The 22,234-nt window shown below is 38.4% G+C and overlaps 1 long non-coding RNA gene across 1 annotated transcript in view; it reads left to right on the top strand.

The window, feature by feature from the left end:
* The first annotated feature begins 5,113 nt into the window (after positions 1-5,113).
* Positions 5,114-22,234, top strand: part of LOC125335326 — a 55,248-nt gene continuing 38,127 nt past the window's right edge. Inside the window, exon 1 of the long non-coding RNA XR_007207417.1 lies at positions 5,114-5,431. This is a non-coding gene — a long non-coding RNA (uncharacterized LOC125335326). The remainder of the gene's footprint in view (positions 5,432-22,234) is intronic.

Raw genomic sequence — 22,234 nt, 5'->3', positions numbered from 1 at the left:
CTAAAGACTTTAGAAAGACGTGAAAAGAAGGGGAGGAAGTAGAAATAAATAGAAAATAATAAATGTAAGGGGAAAATTTAATTCTGTACATGAGGAAATAAAGGACTTGACATTATTTTATAATGCCCACCAATAAAATGTTGCTTGTGCATTACCGATGTTTGGAAAAGAAGAGGAAGTTTGCAAAGAGAAAGGTGACATTCTCATTGTTAAACTCCTTTATCACATATGGACCAGTGTGTTTATCACTTGAAACAGCTACTCACTTAATATCTCTGGTATCATGGTAGTGCTAGGGGTGTATTAACAGTAGTTGTAACTAATAATTCCTTACCCTTACATGTTACATCCACTGAATTTCAAATGCTTCCTAGAAGGAGGTCAAGATGATTATTCCTATGGTAAAGAATAGAAAACAAATATGGGTTGAAAACCCAATAATCTTAAGCTGTAAATTCACAAAGACAGTAATTTATGATGTTTAACCAATTTTTGTCCTTAAGTATTCAGATTTCCAATTTATTTCCAGTGTAATGTAAAAACCCATATACACACAGTTGTGAATACACACACACTTTTTAAAACTTTATTTAATAAACCATGATGACCTCTGTCACAAGAAGACAAATCAGCTCGAGTTACGAGGTGGGCTGAATTACACTTTTTGCTAATAGTGAGCTCAAGGTCTCCCTGTAACTCCAAGAAAGCTTTAAATCCAAGTCTATATGAACAGAATGTAAACCAGCTTATTTAACTTTTAGAATAGAGAAAACCCAAAATGACTAAGTCATGACAGAAAAGCAGGTTTGGTAAATCAATCTCCTCCTACTGCTGTACCCTTAGAGGACGTGCCTTTGCTCTTGCGTTTGGTTTCTGTTAACTCAGTGTCTTCCTAGAAAGGAACATATTCTGTGTGCTCCTCCTCAGTCCTCACGGAGATGCTACTCATCTCATAGGTGTTCTTGCTTCAATTCATCCTCTTCTCTTCAGTCCCTGCTCATGAAGGAAGTCTCCCCTTCAGACTTACTCTGTAGTGTCCACCTTGTCTTCTGAAGAACCTCTGGTTATTCCAGGGCGATCAAGCAATCCTACTCACCCTCTTCCAGAGATTTGCCTGCCCCAGTCTTTTCTCTTCAGAGATGAACATGTTTCATAATGAAGTTCAAAAAAACCCCGAAAAAACACAAAACCAACAACAACCAAAAAAAACCAACCCAAAAAACCCCCAAAAAACCACCCAACCCCCCCCCCCCCCCCAAACCACATGCTATCCACTATTTTAAATAACATTTAGATGAAGTTAACCTAATAAAAAAAGGCACTCAGTCACAGCAAGAACACATGGGATAGTTATTTGGTGGTTTTGAATAATTTGATACATTTCATAATAAGTGTTTTTATATTTCCTGATGTAATTTTTATAAGGCTTTTTTGAGTTACTGGAGCATTCCCTTCACGGAGTTCTCATAATATTTAATTTAATATTTCAGTTCAATTACTTGGTGGCTTTCAGCTTTCTGCAGCTGAATTTGATATATATGTATACATAGCTAGATAAATGTATAGACACATACAGAGATAGATACATGGCTTTTCCAGTTAAGATTTTACAGTTTAAAGAAAACTGGTAGTATGGAAAACAGCAAACCAGCAGCACTGCAGATAAGGAGAAGACAAAAATGCACAATATTAAATATTGGTATCCAGAGCAGAAACAAGCTACTCCTTCAGCACATCATGATTGGCATTGATCCTTGCAGGCACACTAACTTTGACATTAACATACAAATGCCAGGCTTTTTACCAAGAGAAAATAACCAGAAATTCATCTTTTGGTTAATTTACTCCGTATAGAATGTATTATTCATCACTATCCTGCAGAGTCAAAGCCAAGCTACAGCACAATATCAGCATGGTTGCAGTTAGCCCAAACACCATTCTCCTTCAAAGGCAAAACCCTCTGTGTGCTTTCAAAGTTGCATGCAGACTATGGTTTTACTTTAGCAAGGCAACACTGACCAAGCAAAGGGCAGGCAAAAGCTACAGTGCAAATCAAGTTTCCTGAAGACTCACTGTGGGTGATTAGAGCAGTGCAGGCTCTTTTGTCAAGAGATTTCACACACATAGCCATAACAAGTGTGAGCTACTTGCAATTGTTTAGGTTACATATTTTTGAGAAGGAGCTAAGTGATGCAGCAGGCTGGAACAGTGATGATAGGGGCAAATCCTCTCACACTAGGTGATTGAGTGGTGCAAGCAGGGAATAAGGAATGAGTGGATCATATCAGACGTAAAAGAGGAGAACATATGTATTAAATAGAGTGGGGAAACAGCTGCTCCTTCACCCTTCCTTTTATGCAAGGACAAGGATCTGTTTTGAGCATTTGCAGTCTTAGGGACATTCCGTGTAAGATCTGAACCTTTCCCTCTGCCTTTCCATGTATGAATTAAAACACTAACTCTGTGCAAGAGGAGTAGTGTGTATCTGGGAGGGGGCCAGCTGTGTCTCACTTTCTAACAGCATTCATTGCATGGTCTGATTCAGCTGAGGATATCTCACTGAACAGTATTGGCCACACCACACTTCTCCGAGACTCCTGTGGATGAATAGACCCAGATTTGTCATAGGCACTTTGCACCTGCCCTCCCTTCCCCTTTCCAGCTGAGTCTGGCAATGCTATTCACTGAAGTGAATACAAATACATGCAGGAAATAAGGATCATGGAGCAAAGCACAAGGATTGCTTTGTATCTGCTCCAAGCTCAACCCTTCTCCCTCATACTAGACTGCTCCTAGAAATTAGTCAGCTGAGTTCAGCGGCAGCTGAGTCACAGCTTCATTTCATAGCTGGCTGAGAGGAAAGAGGTATCAGCAGAGACCTCAGCGTTCGCTCCTCCCACAGACATCTCATCTGTTACCTTGAGGAGTGCAATCCAGAAAGTTCCACAGGACAGCTATTCCACAATGAATATGAATAGGTCCACGGGGAGGTGGTAAATTTTGTTGGAAAAGAGTTAGGAGCAATCTCAGGCATAGCTGGATCCTGCAATACCAACTCCCACTTACTCCTAAGAAACAGATTCCCTTAACATTTCCAAAAGGAGGTGTCATATACCTTGACCTGTGCAGAAAATTCCTTGTCATTCCCTGCCTGTTGGTGAATAGATTAGTCTTGAGCATGCAGGAGATAGAATCGGAGGTTCACTAAGGTTGGAAAAGACCTTCAAGAGGCCTGAGTCCCACCGTTAACCCATCACCACTGTGTTCACCACTGAACCATATTCCCAGCTGCCACATCCACATGCCTTTTGAACTCTTTCAGGGAAGGTGATTCCACCACTTCCTGGGCAGCCTATTCCGATGCCTGACCACCCTCAGTGAAGAGGTCAGTGATTACAATGCTATTTTGTGCCATCTACAGCACACCTCTTTTTCTCACAGTCGTGTGTTTCAGAGGCAAGCAGAGCAATGCTTCTCTATGTCTCACCAGCGACGAGAGGAAGCCTCACATAAGATAAATATCAACATAAATACAGAGCAAAGATGCACATTTTGCTCTTATTGGAGACGCTATGAGATACTCAGGAATTCAAACCACATATTTAATTTTTTGTCTCCAGCAATTCTGTTTTATCAAACTATGTCTACTTCCTCAGTTTTCAGAGGTATATAGACAGTCCTGATTCCTTTTCTATCAATTAGGAGCTACTGGCTATCCTTCAGTCTGCCACTGATGCATTTGGATATTTATTTATAAATGCACAACTGCTGATAGAACGGTTTTAAAAAACATACATTAAAATTTCCAGGATACCTTTAAGATTTTCAAGTGGAATTTTGGATTCCTTCTGTGTTCACCTAAACCGAGTTTATAAACTGTGTTATTTATTTTACTTTTTTTTTCACCCAGCTGAGGCAAACATCACTTCCTCAAACAATTTCTCAATAGTGTTAATTTTTTTTAGCTTCTTACAGCATTAACCAACATTTCCATAACTTTTACAAACTGAAAATATTTCAGCCCTCATCAGTCAATATTACATTTTATTTTAATAATTTTAGAGACTGAGAAACAGATATTTGACTATTTGGATACATTTTCACCTCTAAAGAAAAGGTTTGCAGGGACATGCTTATCAGAATGGGTGGGTTTTAACTAAAAATCCATATTCTTGTTTTGTTCCTTGGCATATTTAAAAAAAAACTAGTTTTCCCTATGAAAGCTCTGAAGAACAAATGAGAAGCAGCTGGCAAAGGCAAGGAAAACTTAGAAGAACTAGGGTTACATGTTCTTTTGAGACACTGTGTCTTGAGCCAAGTAAGCCTCTCTGTCCTCCTACCTATGTATTAGGTTATGCCTAATCTTGTAGAAACACATGAAGATTGAAATTTCCTTGATATTGACATTGATTCAAAATACTGACTAAAGATGGAGCAAAATTCAGGTCACTGAAAACAGAAGGGTCACATCAAATATGTTTGAAAAGAGGTATCGGAATTGTGGCTCCAAGTCTCCAGGATATACCAGCAAACAGTATCAAAAAGGGTATCAGTGGACTTTGAATACTTATAAATTAAAAGGTGGGTTTTACTTCTGTACATATAAAATAAAAGGCTAAATGCTGTAGATAACACAGGAGGAAAGAAGATATGCTTATTCCACCCACTGTTTCAAGAGAAGTCAAACTCTTCCTCCTTCCTTATTCATCTGAATTTTTGACAGTTTTATGGGTAAAGAGCTGATATTAAAGACTTTCTTGAATTTGCTATTGATTTGCAGCATCATTGTGAGCTTTGTTCTTACATTCACACTTAAAAGCAGAAAATAATAGAAATATAATTTTGTGCATTTTGAATGTTATCTCTGTTTTGTCACACAAGAACAAACTACTCAATAAAACTGTGTGGGAAGTATTTGGATGTAACCCCAGGCAACAAATCTGAAAATGTCAGATGAATACATTAGTGTTTCACAGCAATCTCCTGCTGTGAAGGTTTCCTCAGGTTTCATTTAAACAGACAGTTTTGTTGCCATATAAAACACTAGGAATAGTCAGAGCTTGAATTCTGCTTTGAACAGAGAATCTTTCCAAGGATTAGGGAAGAATTCTCATAAGAGCATCACAGAGCAGCACACAAAATACGTACACATATTATGTATACATGTGCAAAATTATATATATATTTAGTGATAACTGCACCAATAATTTTGAGCCTGATATCTTTTTTGATAGAAGCCGTAATAGAAGCTTTCACTTACCATGTCTTCCAGCCATACTGACGTAGATGCAAATCAGATCACTGTGTGTCCAAGTGCTGCTTAAAAATATTTTGGGTTTCTTTTTATGCAAATACATTTCAACATGTTGCTTATTATCCTGCTGTTGACAGAAAAAGAGGAAAAGCCATCACAGACATCTTAGAAAACCAGGTAAGTTCATGACTACCTTAAAGCCTCTTAGGAGTTCTATTTTTTTTTTTTATAACATCCTGGGTTTAGCTGGGATAGAGTTAATTTTCTTCACAGTAGCTGGTAGGAGGCCATGTTTTGGATTTGTGCTGGTAACAGCATTGTTAATACAGGAGAGTTTTAGCAATTGCTGAGCAGCCCTTACACAGAGACAAGGTGTTTTCTGCTCTTCACCCCACCCACCAGTGAGGAGAATAGGGGTACACAAGAAGCTGGGAAGGGCCACAGTGGGACAGCTGACCCTGGCTGAACCTGGCTGACCAAAGGGACACTCCATACCACATGGCATCATGCTCAGCATGTAAAGCTGGGGGAAAAAGAAGGAAGAGGGAGACATTTGGAGTGATGGAGTTTGTCTTCCTAAAACAAGTGTGATGGACCCCTGCTTTCCTGGGGGTGGCTGAACTGCTGCCTGCCCAAGGAAAGTGGTGAATGAATTCCTTGTTTGGCTTTGCTTGTATGTGTGGCTTTTGCTTTACCTTTTAAACTGCCTTTATATCAATACATGGGTTCTGTCACTCTCATTCTTCCCATTCTATCCCCCATCCCACTGGAGAATTAGAACATTAAGTGCTCCAATTTGCCTCTTCTGCTACACAGTTTCCAAATCCTGCAGGAAGAGAGATTAATTATTGTTTCTTAAACAGAGGAAGTCTGAGTCCCTAATTTCTAAATTATTTAAACCACACTGAGGTTTGGAGTGAGGTCCAGTTATGTTTGCCTATCTGTGATTTCACATAGAAAGCTTTTAATGCTGACTGTTTCTTATTTAAATAAAACCCACGAGAGGAGATATGACTGTGTGCACATCTTTACCTTAGAACAGAGCATAGATTACTACAAGTTGGGCAGCAAAATGAAATAATCAGTCAATGACTGTGGCAACTGCTTTATGTTCTCTAATGTTTTGCACTTTGATGGTGCCAAGTGAACACTAATGAGATTTATCAAAAACTAACTAAGAGGAAGAGCAAAAGATGGGGAGTAAAGAAAGGAAATTCAGAAGGCCGGGTTTAGACTTCAGAATTCACTGGTTTTTTTATGTATCTTTCAACCTTAAACACGAAACTCATTATTACTCAACTGTTCATGGGGAGCAAAATGAGCATAAGAATCAATGATGTAAAGACCAATTAATTTGTTGTCGAATTACCATGTTTCTGTGCATTCCACATTTCTAGGACGAACGAGCCATTCTGATAAATCTCTCAAGTAATATGCCTTGCAGGCAAAAATCATTGCCACTTCAGTTGATTTTGATAGCAGAGCTGACTGAAAAACAAGCCTTTTTATCCATAAGAAATTGGCTTTTTTTTTTACTACCCAGTAGCGGAAATTCCTATATCTGTATACAGGGAAACTGCTATCTGCAAGGAAGCCTTCTGGTAGGATTCAACACTGAAATAAACAAAAAGCAGGGTTTGCCCTGTTTATAACATCTATGTTGTTATAACCCTCATTTAATATCTGAAGCTGGATTGGATCAAAGTCCACTGGAAAAATTTTCTCAGACATGTGGCTGGATTGAGTTCTTTGATAGGGAAGAAGAAAAGGAGATTAGCAATACAGAGCCAAGATACCAAATAGCAAGTGATCAATGATTTTGCTGTGTAAAGTACCTAGGTAAGAGCCAAAGCTGTTGTGAGTTGTACACAGCATGAGGGTGTCAGCCTCTTACTGTCCATGGACATTATGAATAGTATCTGCCACAGTTCTGGGCTGTACCTCAGCAAAATCTGAAAATGAATATAGAGAAAAATGATAAAAAAGTCAGGATGCTGAAGAAGAAGCCTCTGGGGAATGATTAAGTGAGTGAAAAGATGCAGGCTTTTTATGGGGGCAATACTAAATCAGGCACAAAACTTTTGTGGAAGATTGGCGTTATGGAGTGAGAAGGATAGGTCAAGGAATTTCATGAGAATGCAATATAGATGTGGTGATATGATACTTAAATTACCACTGAACATTAAAGACAGGCAAGAGGCAAGCTGACTATGGAGTCCCTCTACTTCTCACAAACTATAAATACAAATATCAGAAAAATTGTTTCCCACAGAAAAGTTCTGTATTTGCAGACAGTTGAGTACAATGTTTAAAAGCCTTTCTACCCTCCTTTGTGCATTAGAGAGGAAGCATATTCTACCTATAGAGTTATTCTAAAATTAAAACAAGAATATCTGAACTGCTCTAGAGCATGACAGCTTTGTCAGTTCAGCCACTCTTGCATCTCAGTTTAAACATTTTGATATTGCTAAAATAGAGGGCAGGCTGCAATCAAATTCCACACCTCTCTGACACCTTTCAAAAGGAAGCAGTTGTACTTCTAAACAGAACTCTGCTGGCCAACAGGGAGTTTGTGAGTAAATACCGTTGCAAATATATATAATTTCTTTGCTTTCAATGGCTGCTGCAAAAGCAATCTATGCCTCCAGCTCATGGAATAAAACCTTCTAGCAAAATAGTTTCATAAAATACATTACTTCACTGTGATACTTCTAATTTTGTAGGTTCTACTGGGATTTCTTTTTAAAGAATTAAACTTCTTTATATTTTTTAGCTTTCCAGAAAATTATCAACAGTAATTACAAATTTTTTCTTAGGTTTGAATGTTATTCTGATTTTATATGTTGTGAACCTGTAGAAAATACCTTTGATTCCTTGGGCTTCCTCTGCTTTTGTATCATAAAGGGTATTTTATCCTGAAGACCCAAGGTAAAATAACAACAGCTGAGCATAGCTAGATATTTCATACTGACTTACAGGGAACTTCCTGACGTGCACTTTCTGAGAATTGTTTGTGCAATGCTTTTGTTCTGTGTACAGACATTAGTATTTGACTTGTATGACTACTTTGAAAATATTAATAAGTATTGACATTCTTTATAATTTTTTCTCTAGATAGATGACAAGAACTACATTAGTGCTTGAGAGGCTAAAATTTAAAGAGGAAAAATTACAACACGTTCTTTTGAAGAAATCTAAGTATTTGGCCTTTTCATATGTTTCATTCTATGTTTAATTGACTAAACTGTATGTAATTCCACAATATTCTGTATGAAAATATTTATAAGTATCCTGTATGTCTGCTTGAAACTTGAACCATTCACCTTGTACAATGTTTAATAATATTTTATTCAATTCTACTCAAGAGATCACTATTAACAGCTGATATCTGGCTACGATGATCCAATTTTTGAGTAGTTTCAACTAATTATTGTAATAAATCGTGGTACATTGGAACTTGAAACACCATGAGGATACTCTAGAGTAGTCTTTAATTGTGTGCTAGAAAGTATTCACTGGTTATAGAAACTTCTGAAATTATTTAAGCTTTTATCAGAGATGTTATGCACTGTTTTGGGAATTATATTAATTTGAAAGAGTGATTGCACTGGTCTGATTTATACTATCCTTTTCACTTTCATGTAGTTTTCCCACAGAGCATATGTTGTATATGTTAATTACTAGAAGAAGTGGTTTTAAGTCCCTGATTAACTTCATTGACTTTATGTAATCCAATAACTGCCAGTGCTTATATGGCACTGCTAAAAGTGACCTTGAGATCTAAATTCTTGGTACCATTCATCTACAAACCAAAGTCCATGGCACATCAATTTCATGAAGCAAAGTCTGGAGGCAGATACACAGGGGGGCTGGAATAGGGAACATAATAAAATGAGTAATTTTGAGGGTTAGATTTAAATAATACCTGTGAAATTCAGTAGTGTAAAGACCAGTTAGCTTATTTAGCACAGCACAGTGAATAATGGGTAAACACTTTTGTGTGAATAGAAAGACTCACCAATTATGAAAATTAAAAATATTGAACAATATTATATATAAAGTCACTAGGAGCAAAGGTAGTTTGGAAATTGAAGGTTATTTCAAGATAATTCTATTTATTACGAAGAGAGGTTTTTAATCAAAAGAAGCAACCCAGGAGGCCTCTATCTGGATATTTTTTATTTCAAAAAGAAACAAGTAATTAGTATTTTGAGGCGAGAGAGCCACAATTCTTCTTCTGTAAACACTTCTAAAAAGCATATTACAATATGCTGCTTGAAATCTTCCAAGTATTTATTCTGTGCGTACCAAGCAAAATACTTGTACATCAGTCTACCTCCTCCCTGATCTCTGAACTATAATATATCTATATAACATATATTTGAGCTTCAGAGAATAATCATGAGCCAACTGACCACTGGTAAAGAAAATGGTAAAGAAAAAATTCCTTTGTTGTATCTTTTTTGTCAATATACAGTCACATGAAAATTTTCCTTCCACTGTGCCATAAATCAAAGTATTATAACAAACAGAGGGTGGTCAATAATACATAATTACAGGGAAAAAGACAAATGTTTCAATTAGAAATACTTGCTCTGGAGGCATTTTTAAAAGGTTCTGGACACCATCTCTTAGAGCAGAGAAGTAAATCCTGCAAAATCGGCCTTAATCAATGTTGTGGCATCAAGATCTACTTTTAGAATCATTGAATAGCTTGGGTTGGAAGGGACCAGTAAATGTCATCTAGTCCAGCCCCCTGCAATGAGCAGGGACATCTTCAACTAGATCAGGTTACTCAGACCTCCATCCAGCCTGATCTTGAATGTTCCCAGGGATGGAGCATCTGCCACCTCTCTGGGCAACCTGTTCCAGTGTTTTACTACATTTGTGATAAAAATTTCTTTATTATGTCTAGTCTAAATCGATCATCATTTAGTTTAAAACCTTGCCTTATCACAACAGGTCCTACTAAACCATATATCCTCATTTTTTTTATAAGCCTCTTTTAAGTACTGAAGGGAGACAAGGAGGTCTCCCTGGAGACTTCTCCAGGATGAACAAATCCTACTCTCTGAGTCTTTCCTTGTAGGAAAGGATCTCCAGCCCTCTGGTCACCATCATGACCCTCCTCTTCACTGTCTCCAGCAGGTCCATGTCCTTTTTATGTTGGGGGCTCCAGAGCTGGACACAGCTCTCCAGGTGGGGCCACACCAGAGCAGAGCAGAGCAGAGCAGAGCAGAGCAGAGGGGCAGAATTCCCCCTCGCTTTGCTGGCCAAGCTGCTCTGGATGCAGCCCAGGACACGCTTGGCTTTCTGGGCTGCAAATGCACACTGTCAGCTCATGTTGAACCTCCCATCAAACAAGTCCTTCTCCTCAGGGCGGCCCTTAATCCATTCTCCACCCAGCCTGTATTTGTGCTTGGGATTCCCCTGACCCAGGTACAGGACCTTACACTTGGCCTTGGTTGTGAGGTTTGCATAGGCCCACCTCTCAAGTTTGTCCAGGTCCCTCTGGATGGCATCCCTTCCATCAGGTGTGTCAGCTTGCTGTCACTTGGTCTTGCCGGCAAACTTGCTGAGGGTGTACTCCATTTTACTAACTATGTAACTGATGAAGATTAAGCAGGGCTGGTCCCCATATGGACCCTGAAGGACACCACTTGCCACGGATGACCCTCTGGACATTGAGCTGTTGACCACTACCCTCTGGACCAAACCATCCAACTAAATCCTTGTGCACTGAACAGTCCATCAATCAAATCTATCATTCTCCAATTTCGAGAAAAGGATGATGTGGGAGACTGTGTCAAAGGCTTCACAGAAGTTCAGATAAATGACACCTTCCCTCATCCACTGATGTAGTTACTCTATCATAGAAGGTCACCAGTCTGGTCAGTCAGGACTTGCCCTTGGTTGACGCCATGCTGGCTGTCTCAAATCACCTCCCTGTGCCTTAGCAAAACTTCTAGGACGATCTGTTCCATGACCTTTCCAGGTACAGAGGTGAGGCTGTTAGCTGGGTAGCTCCCAGGACCCTTTTCTCAGGGTGTGATGGGAATTACAGTCAATTAAATGAATTGTTTAAAAATGAGAAGTTCAAACAAAATGAAAGATTTTTTTCCTCTTAAAAAAAAAAAATAAGGCAAAGTCTTTTAACAAAACTTTTCTAATGTGTTGTAAAATTGTGGGAGTATCTAACACAATGTTATTGAAATAATAGGTCAATTTGGTGTTATTTGATATTGGAAAAGGCAAATTATAGGTTCAAGTCAAGTGTGAAATATTTCTGAAATGAACATTTGGCAAGCATGGGAAAAAAACCTGTCACCGTGATATAAGCAAAACTCATACTACAAGTGTAGATTGGTACATGATTTTCACATTTTACTTTGATAATACACTTAATGCCCCATATTCTTGTTCTGTTCATTGATTGTTATCATTATGCTCAATTCTACTTAGGAATTTGCCATGACTCTTAGAATTATGACGTGACAGTAAGAATTTTGATAGGTTTAGTGACATAACTGACAGCTCATTTGCAGTTTCCAGATTACAGTGCTCTGTGTCAGTCCTTCAAAAAGAAAAACATGCACAGATGTTAATAACTGCACACAGAGAGTGAGAATTTTATGGTAATATCTACTTCACTAAGTGCAGGGTAGAAAGCTTGGGATCTCATTATCATAAAACAGTGAGCAGTAAGCCTGCTTGCTAGAGGTTAGGGAAAAGAGTGAAAACTTGTATTCTAGTCCAGATAGTACAGGTAGGGTGACATAAACCATGCAACTTTGACTGTAAGGAAAGTAGGTATTCTTGAAATGTGGGAGCTTCTTGGTGAGCTGGAAGAGGGTTTAGGATTCAGAGCACAGAATCCCAGATGCGTGCATCTGGTCGATGCAATCAGTTGCTGTTTTCATTACCTGGCTTCTTTCCTCTTTCTTATCTCTTGATAAAGGAAGAATGCAGAGAGTCACGTACTATGTATTGTCTGTATGCTATGTTATGTTGTTATGTTATGTTATGCTATGATGTTATACGTTATATCATGTCATGTTATGTCATATTATGTTATATCTTGGGGACTTAGTGAGCCCTTGACCCAATTGCCTTAATTCTGCAGACTGTATGTGTGCTGGGAATTACCAGGAATTACAAGGTAACCAAACCCATGGGGACAGGGCCCTTGGACACCACCATAATGCTGGCAAAGCCACCAATATTACAACAGTTTGTGTCGTCTGACGAACTGCCCCTGTAGGTGGAAGTCATGGCCATGAGCCACTATGAACAAAGCACCTCTATAGGAACATGCTCTACATATACATTCTAAGATACTTGCTGACCTAGAAAAATGGATTTCAACATGAATTCCTCTGTACTGCTGTATTAATTGAAATTGCTTAGAGTGTCAATACCTCCTTATAAGGAGCAGTATTTAAAAAAGCTATTAACAGTTTCTGAAGTAATGGTGCAACCATTTGCAGGGCTATTTATATCTTTCAGAGTAACATCTTTATGTATTAGTTTTACAGAACTAATGGGCTAATTGCACTGATGTTGTAATTATGTTTTATGTGACTCAGGTATGCAACAGCTGTTGACCTTTTTAGTGCCACCAAACCAGACAAGGCTGATACACCACAAGAAGAATAGTTCATGCTAAACATTTTTAAAGTGGATAAATCATATTAATGCCTCATTAGCCTTCGGTCTTCCATACACACTCATTAAATAAAAAAGCATGTTACCAAGATTGTTCAAGGTTAAGCAACAGCTACAAGAACATAAATGAACCTATGAATGCATAAATGAATTTGAATTGAATCAAACAAAAGTTGTTATTGGTTCCTATTAGGAAACATTCGTACTGGGATTTTATTTATCTTCCATTGGTGGTTGTCTATGCTACTGCAAAAAGATGTAACAGTAATTGCTTATGATGTAGACTCAATACCCCATCTCTGGGTTAAATAAATGCTATTAGAACAATTTTCAACTCTTTTTGGAAATGATAGTTGGTATAAGCATATCCTGTAGGTGAAGGAGTCTTAAAGGTGTTCTATATCAAGGAGAGTTTATTCCACATCTCATTTTTACCCCCTATTTGCTGCCATTGCCAACTGAAAACAGCAGTTTGTTCAGTATGTGTTGAGGTGTATGGATATCCACTTGCACCTCCATTTATTTAAATTTAAATTTTTTTTCAGGGTTCATTTCATGCAGCTTCATTAATAGAAATCACAGAAATGAAGATATGGAAATGGTCTTTTCCAAGAGATCTAGTCTTAACCCCATGCCCTGAGGAAGGAGAAGACCATTCTTGACAGACATTGATCTATCTCAAACACTGAAGAACACTTACTGTGTTTTTCCCTAGGTTTTCTGTTTCAGTCCTCTACCATCCCACAGTAGAAGAGCTTTTCCCATCACTCTGCTAACAAGTATCTTTGTAGATTAAGTTCATTTTTCCACTCGCACCTTTCTGGTGGTCACAAATGGCAATTTATCTCTCTCCCCTGATAGCTTATGTTTTTTAAAGAAATCCTAATTCCTTCAAACTTCAGACTAGACAGAGAAAGCTCACAAGAAAATTTTCAGTTTACAATACCCCAAGCTGCACATAGAGCTAGTCAAAATTGGACACAGCTTCAACTAAGACCTTTGAGGGGAAGAGCAGACAGAAGTCCCTACCATCCCAGTGCCTCTCTGCTGGTACTGTGTGACTGACCTCTGGGGCTTTGCCTCCTAACTGCAGACTCCATTCTTGTTCTGGGACCCTGTAAGCATGCTTTGGGCATTAATGGTCAAGGCAACAACTGCCCTAGAAAAGAAGCAGGAGGGTTCAAAGGCCCTTTGCCTCAAACAATTTATATTTTTAAGTTAAGGGGGTTATAATAAGAAAAGTTGGTAGGACTCTAGTTTGTTTGCAGGCCCTTTATTTCCTTCATCTTGGATATTACACCTTGGTTTGCACAGATCTCTGGGGAAAGCATGGATTTTAGATGTCTCCTGAGTGTCACTGGACCAATGCAACTGAAAGAAGCTCCAGGGTGGAGAAGGCAGAGGAATGGTGCAGACAGCTAGAAGTCAGTGGAACCTGCAAGCTGGAAAGCTCTGAGAGAGGCAGAGTAGCCACACATAGCCTAGAAATGAGGTGACAGCCCAAAATTTTTTTTTTTAGGAATGAGTGGACCTGTGCAGAGTGTGCTCAACCCTCTGAAATCTGCCAGACTGGAGAAAAGGTCTGTACTAAAAGGATTGGTCAGGATTATGACTGGTTTTCAACAAATTTTATTTAGTACCTCAACTGAAAAATAGAGTTTTGCTCCTCTCCCTCCACACATTTATGAATGTGTTCTCTCATGTGTTGCTGAAGTAATTAGAGAAAATATTAACTGGAATAAGGCTTACATTGGATCCTGAAAATAACAAGGAACCAGAGCATCATGGTGTCTTACAATTAAAGATATGGTTCAATAGAAGGACCTAATTCCATTAGGAATTTAGAGGAATGCTGAAACTCTTCCCTAGATGACTGATTTGCAACTAGGTGATTGAACACACAAACATTTTAAGAATTAAGTATTTGACAGATGGTTAAAGGAGTTTCTGTGGAGAATTTTTTGCCAGTTCAAGATAACTTCTTGCTGAGCCTGGACCTATTTTTTTTGTTATTAATTGTTAATTGAGATGCTGCGTAGAAAATCTGACTGGCCCAGAGGTTCCCATTCCTGTTGCAGGAGTGATTCCATTGCAGATTTAAGTAGTCCATACAAATTGTTTCTCCAGAGATGCACAACGGAGACTTCAAAAAAATAAAGCCAGAAAGGGACCACCCCAAATATATTTCCCCAATTAAGGGAATGCTGACAGGACAATATTATGGGGAAAACCCAATTTTGGCTGGTGTTTTCTCATTTGAAGCTAGAATGGAGAACAAATAGGAGAACTGAGAGACCTGAATACTTCAAAAATTATGCATTTGCACAAGTAGATGTGAAAATGCCATAATCGTCACTCTGTGTAGAAGGGCAAGGAAGAATATGACCTCTAGTGTCATATAAGTTTGTCAGCATGGGCTGCATTGGTCCCAGGTGTTAGTAATATTTTAGATTAACAGGCAAAAAGAGGATAAGCTTGGCATAAGAATATTACAGCACTTTTCCAGCCAATACTCATTGACTTGAGCCCTCTTTTATGCTCCTGCAATTCCTGTCTCATTTGTTAACAAGCCTTTAGCTTCTGCAACAAAACAGGCAAAGGTTCTACTGACAGACACTTCCTTAATTCTTTTTAATAAAAAGGCAAGGAATCAATACAGCAGTACTACTTTGTGTACCAAGTAAGACAGGATCCTAAGGGAAAAATGCTATGTGAACATGCAATCAGAGATTGTGTTGCAAATCATATGTAGAAGAAAGCATAAGTCAATGCAAATAAACAGTGTTGCCGCAATTCCTACCTTTGGTTTCACACTTTCTAAATTTTGTGAGTAGTTTCTTATATTTAAGCACTGGAGGTGCTGGGAAATTTCACTTGTAGGTAGAGGCAGTGCTCTCCAATCCCTACATGACCAGTGACAAAGGAATCTTGGTGTTACATAAATCAGGTCATGGATCTTTTAAACTTACACATGTGAATGTTCATAGCCAACTGCACTAAAAAACAAACTCCCCAAAGCAAAGCTGTCCACATAAGCAAAGTCTCTACATTGCCTGAGAAAAATGCAGTTGAACTGTGGGAAGGTGTTTTAAGAATATCTGACAAGTTACAGGGTAATCCTGTTATGCTAACCAAAAACCAAAAATAAATCTAGCAAAAAAGAAAAACATAAAAAGGACATGAGAGTACTTTCCATTGTTAGGAACTTTTAAATAGAATGGTACATCAAACTTGTGGGCATTTATTCTGTGTGAATGTTTGTTGAAAATGATCATTGGAAAGGTTGGCTGTACAAATACTGTGCTAAGAAAATTGGGAAAGTTACATTTTCTGTATCTCTCCAGTAAACAGCTGGGGAAATGTCAGAGCTTAATGGTACTCCAGAGCAATAAAATGAAAACATAGCAGTGATTCTTCAGCTTCACATTTGTTTTTCATGTTTCCTTTGCTCTATTCCTAGAGGGTTTCCAAGCAGAGGTTGATTTGGACTGAAATAATCACCCAGGTTTCCCTGAGGAATTAGTACACAGGGATACGATGCACTGTTTGGAAGTGCTTGGGAAGATGTCAATGCCACTAGGTCTAGCATGAGCAACGACACAGTAATGGTTCATCTGATCATCCAGGTGTTTTCCTGACAGGTAAAGTTTCTGCTCCATTCCTCTTGACTGTGGGAATATTTTTGACCTGTGTGTCATGGTCAGAACAACAGATTTGGTTTTTTACCCCGCTGTACCTGCAGGATAGCAGTGGGGCTGTCCCATAGCTAACCCCAGAGAACACCAATAACATGATTTGATTTTTTTAACCCTTTTCCACTTTTTTTGATCCTCCTTTTCACTGCTCTTGTACCATACTTTCTCCAAGCCAGCTTCCTCCCAAATAAACAGCCCACTCTTAATTGCTCCTTTCCCATTAATCCTGATTTTGCTACAACAAAATTTCATATTTCTGATACTTTTACCTTGAATCTAGCATAAATTATATTACTAATATGATTACATAGGTACTGTCTGCCCACGTTGTGGCTTCACTACTCAAAAGCTCTCTGATATTCCCCTTCCATGATCTGCAAATTCTGGCCATTTTTCTCACTTGACTTTTCCTTAGCAACCTGTGAAATCCAGTCATCTTTCACAGTGTTTTATCTAACTTCTGGACACTTTTTATACTGTTAACTGCCACATCTAATAGCTTCTAATATCATATGTAGTAGTCCTCCATGTTCTTTGGGTTCACCTCAGCAACCTGATCATTTGCAAGCATTCACAATTAATATAAGATATAAGTAGTATAATACTGTGGTGAACAAACAACAAAGATATTTTGTTGGAATTGTCAGGTAGAATGAGGAAACAGTTAATTGTCCACATGTTTATTACCAGGAAAGAAAACAGGAAGCCATGAGTCTAGATACATGCAAGGAATACTGCCTGCACTGCTATTCATAATGGACACAGAGCAAGGGCCTGGTTTGGTGTGGTGGGTATAGCAGTCATGGAGCAAACACTTGCAAACGATTTGAAAGGTGACCCTCATGGAAAACTGAGAGCACTTCTCAGCAGAGTTTTGGAAACCTGAGTACCTATTTCTTTTCTCATGGATGGAAGAAAAGTGATTTTGGAATATCCTCTTTTGTACATAAACAAGATTGGAACTAGCCGTTTGTGATGCCTCTGTTAACAGTGCGCTGAGGTGGTGTTCATGGTTTGTAAGGATAAAGGTGGATGAGGCAGGCCCACAGCGAAGACTGCTGTGACACTTGAGAAGAAGATGGTTACAAAAAGAATAAAAACAAGTCATGAACCTGGACTTTGAGTAGTGCCAATATTTTATTAGTAGAAATGCAGAAGCTAACTTCCCATCAGCAATGCTCAGCACAAACAGCTCATAATTAATCCTGTACGAGGGTACCATCCGGGTCTTGGAAGAACCACAGAAGATTGCTCTGATCACCAGAAAGTGGTAAATGATGGACACAATGTCTTCCCTTTTGGGGAGTAATCAGATAATGCATCATCCTTGAAGCCACCGTAAAGCATATGGTTGTTTTCCTTTTGCCATTGTTTAATGTCAGTGTAATTGAAAAATAGTCAGTGTTGTGGAAATTTGTCATTCTTTGAGGATCTGGATGGCTGCTTGGTAGAGCAGGGAATTTAGTTAGGAGAGGGTTTTTGCATGAGGATGAAAGAAGGAAAGGGGAAGAAGAGCATGGACTTGCAGCTGATGCTGCAAACTATGGAAAAACACAACAGATAAGGCCACACTGAACTGTAGGGCTTTATATTTCTTTCCCTTCTTGAAACACAAATCACAGCTGGAGTGGTGAGTCTTTTAGATCCTATTATGTAGGTCGTGATGTATAGGGAAATAAAGTTGTTGGAGAGAATATGAAAATAGCATTAATTTCAGTACAAAGGTCAAAGTTGGATTAAGGGCCAGAACCTTCCTCTAATCATTTTACAGAAGTTGGGGGCCGTCCCTAAGATCCCTCAAGCCACTGAATATTTTCTAAAAGTTTTTTCACATTCCTTACAATGGTGTCAAAATCTGTCACTGCTTCAAATTTAAAATCAGTAAGAATACTGGAAGAAAAAAGCTTATAAAATGTTGCTGGGGAAGGTGGCTTCAGTCAATTTCTAATTAAGCAGATGTAAACTTTCCCTGTGAGAACAGCATGTTAAAAACCCAATGAACTACATCAGTACTAGATAAAATTGGGATGTTCTGCTAGCATTCACACCCTTGGGATGCAGCAATAAATGAACAGAATTTGCCCATGATTATGTTCTGCTTGATACTTCATATGACTTGGCAATAAACCTTGAGGCTCCAAGCACATGCTTACAGAAGTGAATCAATAGTGTGGCTGCTGCTAGATTCAAGTTCCTGAGATGATATTTCCTTGATAAGGTCATATCACTGGTTGCTTAATATTTGCTTCAATGTTCAGGTGGTTTAACACAATGCTAGAAGGGCACCAAAGTAGAAAACAGGCAGACCACAGATAATCAAAACCATTGGTAAATTTTCTATATGCCAGCAGTCTTGGGACAGTTAAGTATGACAAATTTATAACATTCTGAGCATTACCCAGGAAGCCAAGTGTATCACTCAAAGAGGATAAGAGAAGGCTTAATGCAGAAGGTGACTTATGATGGAAATCAACAGCATGTCAAATCACCTACACTGTTACAAGACAAATTGCAGGCACAATGGAGAAAGGAACTGGATATTGTTGTCTGTTTGCTTAATTTCATGCCAACAGCTTTACAGTTTTCTTTTGTAATCAGATTTTCTTCTTTGAAGGCAAACACAGTCAGAATCAAGAGTTAGCTATAGCCATGTCAAAAAAGGCAATAAGATTCTGTATCTCCGTAAGGAAGAGGGAATTAAATAGCAACCAGCTGCTTCCCAATACAACTATCTTTATCAAGAAATAAGTTCCTTAAGTAGCTCTCTTTCTTTTCTTTTTACTCCTCTCTCGTAGCTCAGTGGGACTGTAAATCTTTCTTTCTTGCATGTCTTTTTAACGCCAGTTAGCCTTTGGATATGATTATGCAATACAAATACACACTTGGCAAGTTGGTCATATGCCTGGATGACGATAAGGGAAAAAAATAGTCACCATGTAAATGATTTAGCACTGGGAAATTTTAACCAGAGAATCTGTGGAATCTCCATTCTTGAATATCTTCAACCTCTCTTTGAGGTCCTGAGCAAACCGATATAGCTTTGAATGTAGACTTTCTTGGAGAAGGAGCTTGAACTTCCAGAGTTACCTTCCTGAGCAAACCTCTCCATGGCTGTCTGATTCCAGTAATAAGCTGGTAAGTGAAAGCATAAGTTATCTTTAGCTGAAAAACAGCTTCTAACATTGTCTCCTACTTTTGAAGTTATTGCAAATCCAGTCTGAATATTTGAGGACCCCTATATGAAGAGGTAAAAGAGGCTTTGATACATTCAGAAAAAGAAGAACTATAGCCCCTGAAAAGCCTGACTCCTCTGTAACAAGTTGTTAGCAAAGATTTCTAAAGTATAGTTTCCAGTTCAAGACTGTAATTTCAACGTCTGAGATAGCAAAGAAACTCTCCATCAGACTTCAGAACAACCCAAAGTTTGCAATCCTTCTAAGCATACTAATATGTAGAGTTCTACTGCTGACAATGTAATTGTCCTATAGCTCAAGACCTGGTCAGTTTAATTGCTGCTATAATGTTCTTGGCACTAACAGAAAGGTAACACTGTGACAAAAAAATTATATCACTGCATACAGAAAAGACTTTTAAAATACTAAATGAAAGGACATTTTCACTGTTAACACATTTGGTAAGTTAAAGTCTTTGCTTGGTTGCCTACCAAGCAGAAAAAAGCAAGTACAGTTTGTCAAGAGTTTGTCATGGATCCCTGAGCTCAGTGTAAATTCAACCAGCCTGCACTGACTCTAACTGACTGGAGTGGGAAATTAAAAGTAATAAAAAAATGAGCAATTAAAAGTTATTTGCAAACATTTCAACACTTTCCCTCCCAAACTAAAAGCTCAGAGGTTGATGAGAATTATTAGTTAGTGATCCACTTTATTTTATTTCTGGATACGCGATCCAGGAGGATTTTTCAGTAGACAAAGCATATGCAGCATTCTCTTCTTTGCAGAGACAGGGCAGATAAATGCAACACAATTTTGACTCATCCATTAAACAGTAAGTAGTAGTATCCTCTTTCCACTTTTCACCTAGTATAGTTGATAGCTGTGAAAGAAGGTCTGAAAATAGAACTGATTGCCCTGGAAATAAAGTAATTATGAAATTAGATTATAGCAAGAAATCCCTTTCGGTGTCAGGCTCACTCACTTTCACTGCCTGTGTTTCCTAGTCAGAAAGTTACTCTCAAGAGGTCACCTCAAGAAGAAAATAACAACATTCAGAACAAGATTTCTATACCCTGAACAAATTAGAGACTAATATGAAATGCCTTTCCACTGCATAGAAGTGCCAGCTAATGAAAGAAGGGAAGTTTTCAGACACACTGGTGAGGAGTGTCACAAAAGATGATCATGCCAGATTAATTTAATGATCCTCTACAACAAAATAACATCTTCTGTCAACACAGCGAGAGCAATGGATGTTGTTTACCTGGATTTGAGCAAAGCATCCAAGATTTTTCCCCATTGCAGTCTCATGGGCAAACTGGTGAGATACAAATTGGATGGGTGGTCTGTAAGATAGGTAGGAAACTGGCTAACAGGTCATACTCAGATAGTGGTAATCAATGGGTTTTACTCAGGCTGGCAACCTGTCACAAGTGAAGTCCTGCAGGGATCAATACTGGATCCTACTCTGTACCTTATATCTGTGTGGCGCCCACAAACATCAGGTAGATAAACCAACTTACAAGTAACAACAAGGAGTATTAATGTTACATTACACTGAACAGAGATTATTTCACAAAGGAATATCAAGTGGTTTTGAGAGCATTTGGATTTCAAGTACTCCTGTGAGGTAGGTAGATATTTTTACAGGTTTCTTTATAAACATAGCCCTTTGTGTCACTTAATTTCCCTATCAAAATCAAAATAAAATTTTGCTAGCAGCAGTCTCTACATGTAAAAGGAGAACGAATTGGCTGTTATATGCTTTTTGAATACAGATTGAACAGCTTTGCATGTTTGAATTTGTGATTAGTATTTGTGGAGCAATACTTTGTGCCATCAGAAGTTAAACACTATAAATGGCACAATATACAGTGAAAAAGTGCTTCAAATACTTTGTACAGTATTTAATACTTCTGCTTTACTAAGGGTACTTTGCAGTTTCTCAGCATGTGATTTTGGGAGTGTAGGACATTAGATTAAGCAGCATTCTCATCCAAAATGAAGAGATCATAGGAGACATGTTTCCCATGTAAATGAGTGGGGCAGAAATTCATAATAGGTAGGTAATCAAACATGATGTTGTCTAATATTAACAGTAAGTGATAAGAAAAAAGTGATCATATGCAAAAATATAAGAACTCCTGTTGAGGGCAGAACATAGACTCATCTGGTATTCTCCCCTGAAAGAGAGGTTGAAGCTGATACTCTAAATGAAAGTGAACTCTTGGGTAATACAACAACCTATTGTGAGATGATAGACTGTAGCAAAGGGAACTTCTTTCCTGACTTCTACAGACAATTAGCTTCCTGCCTCCAGCGTGAAGTTTAATAACCTGTGTCATTATCTTTCCTTGCATAGCCAGAATGCTAATGCTATTAATATTAAATTCAATCAGAGTATTAAGTTGAAAAACTGCTTTCTAGCATGTCAGGACCTGTTCAGT

Source organism: Corvus hawaiiensis, chromosome 1 (genome assembly GCF_020740725.1).
Source record: "Corvus hawaiiensis isolate bCorHaw1 chromosome 1, bCorHaw1.pri.cur, whole genome shotgun sequence".
Taxonomy (NCBI): Eukaryota; Metazoa; Chordata; class Aves; order Passeriformes; family Corvidae; genus Corvus; species Corvus hawaiiensis.
The sequence above is the reverse complement of the archived record's forward strand: the minus strand, read 5'-3'. Positions and strand labels throughout refer to the sequence as shown.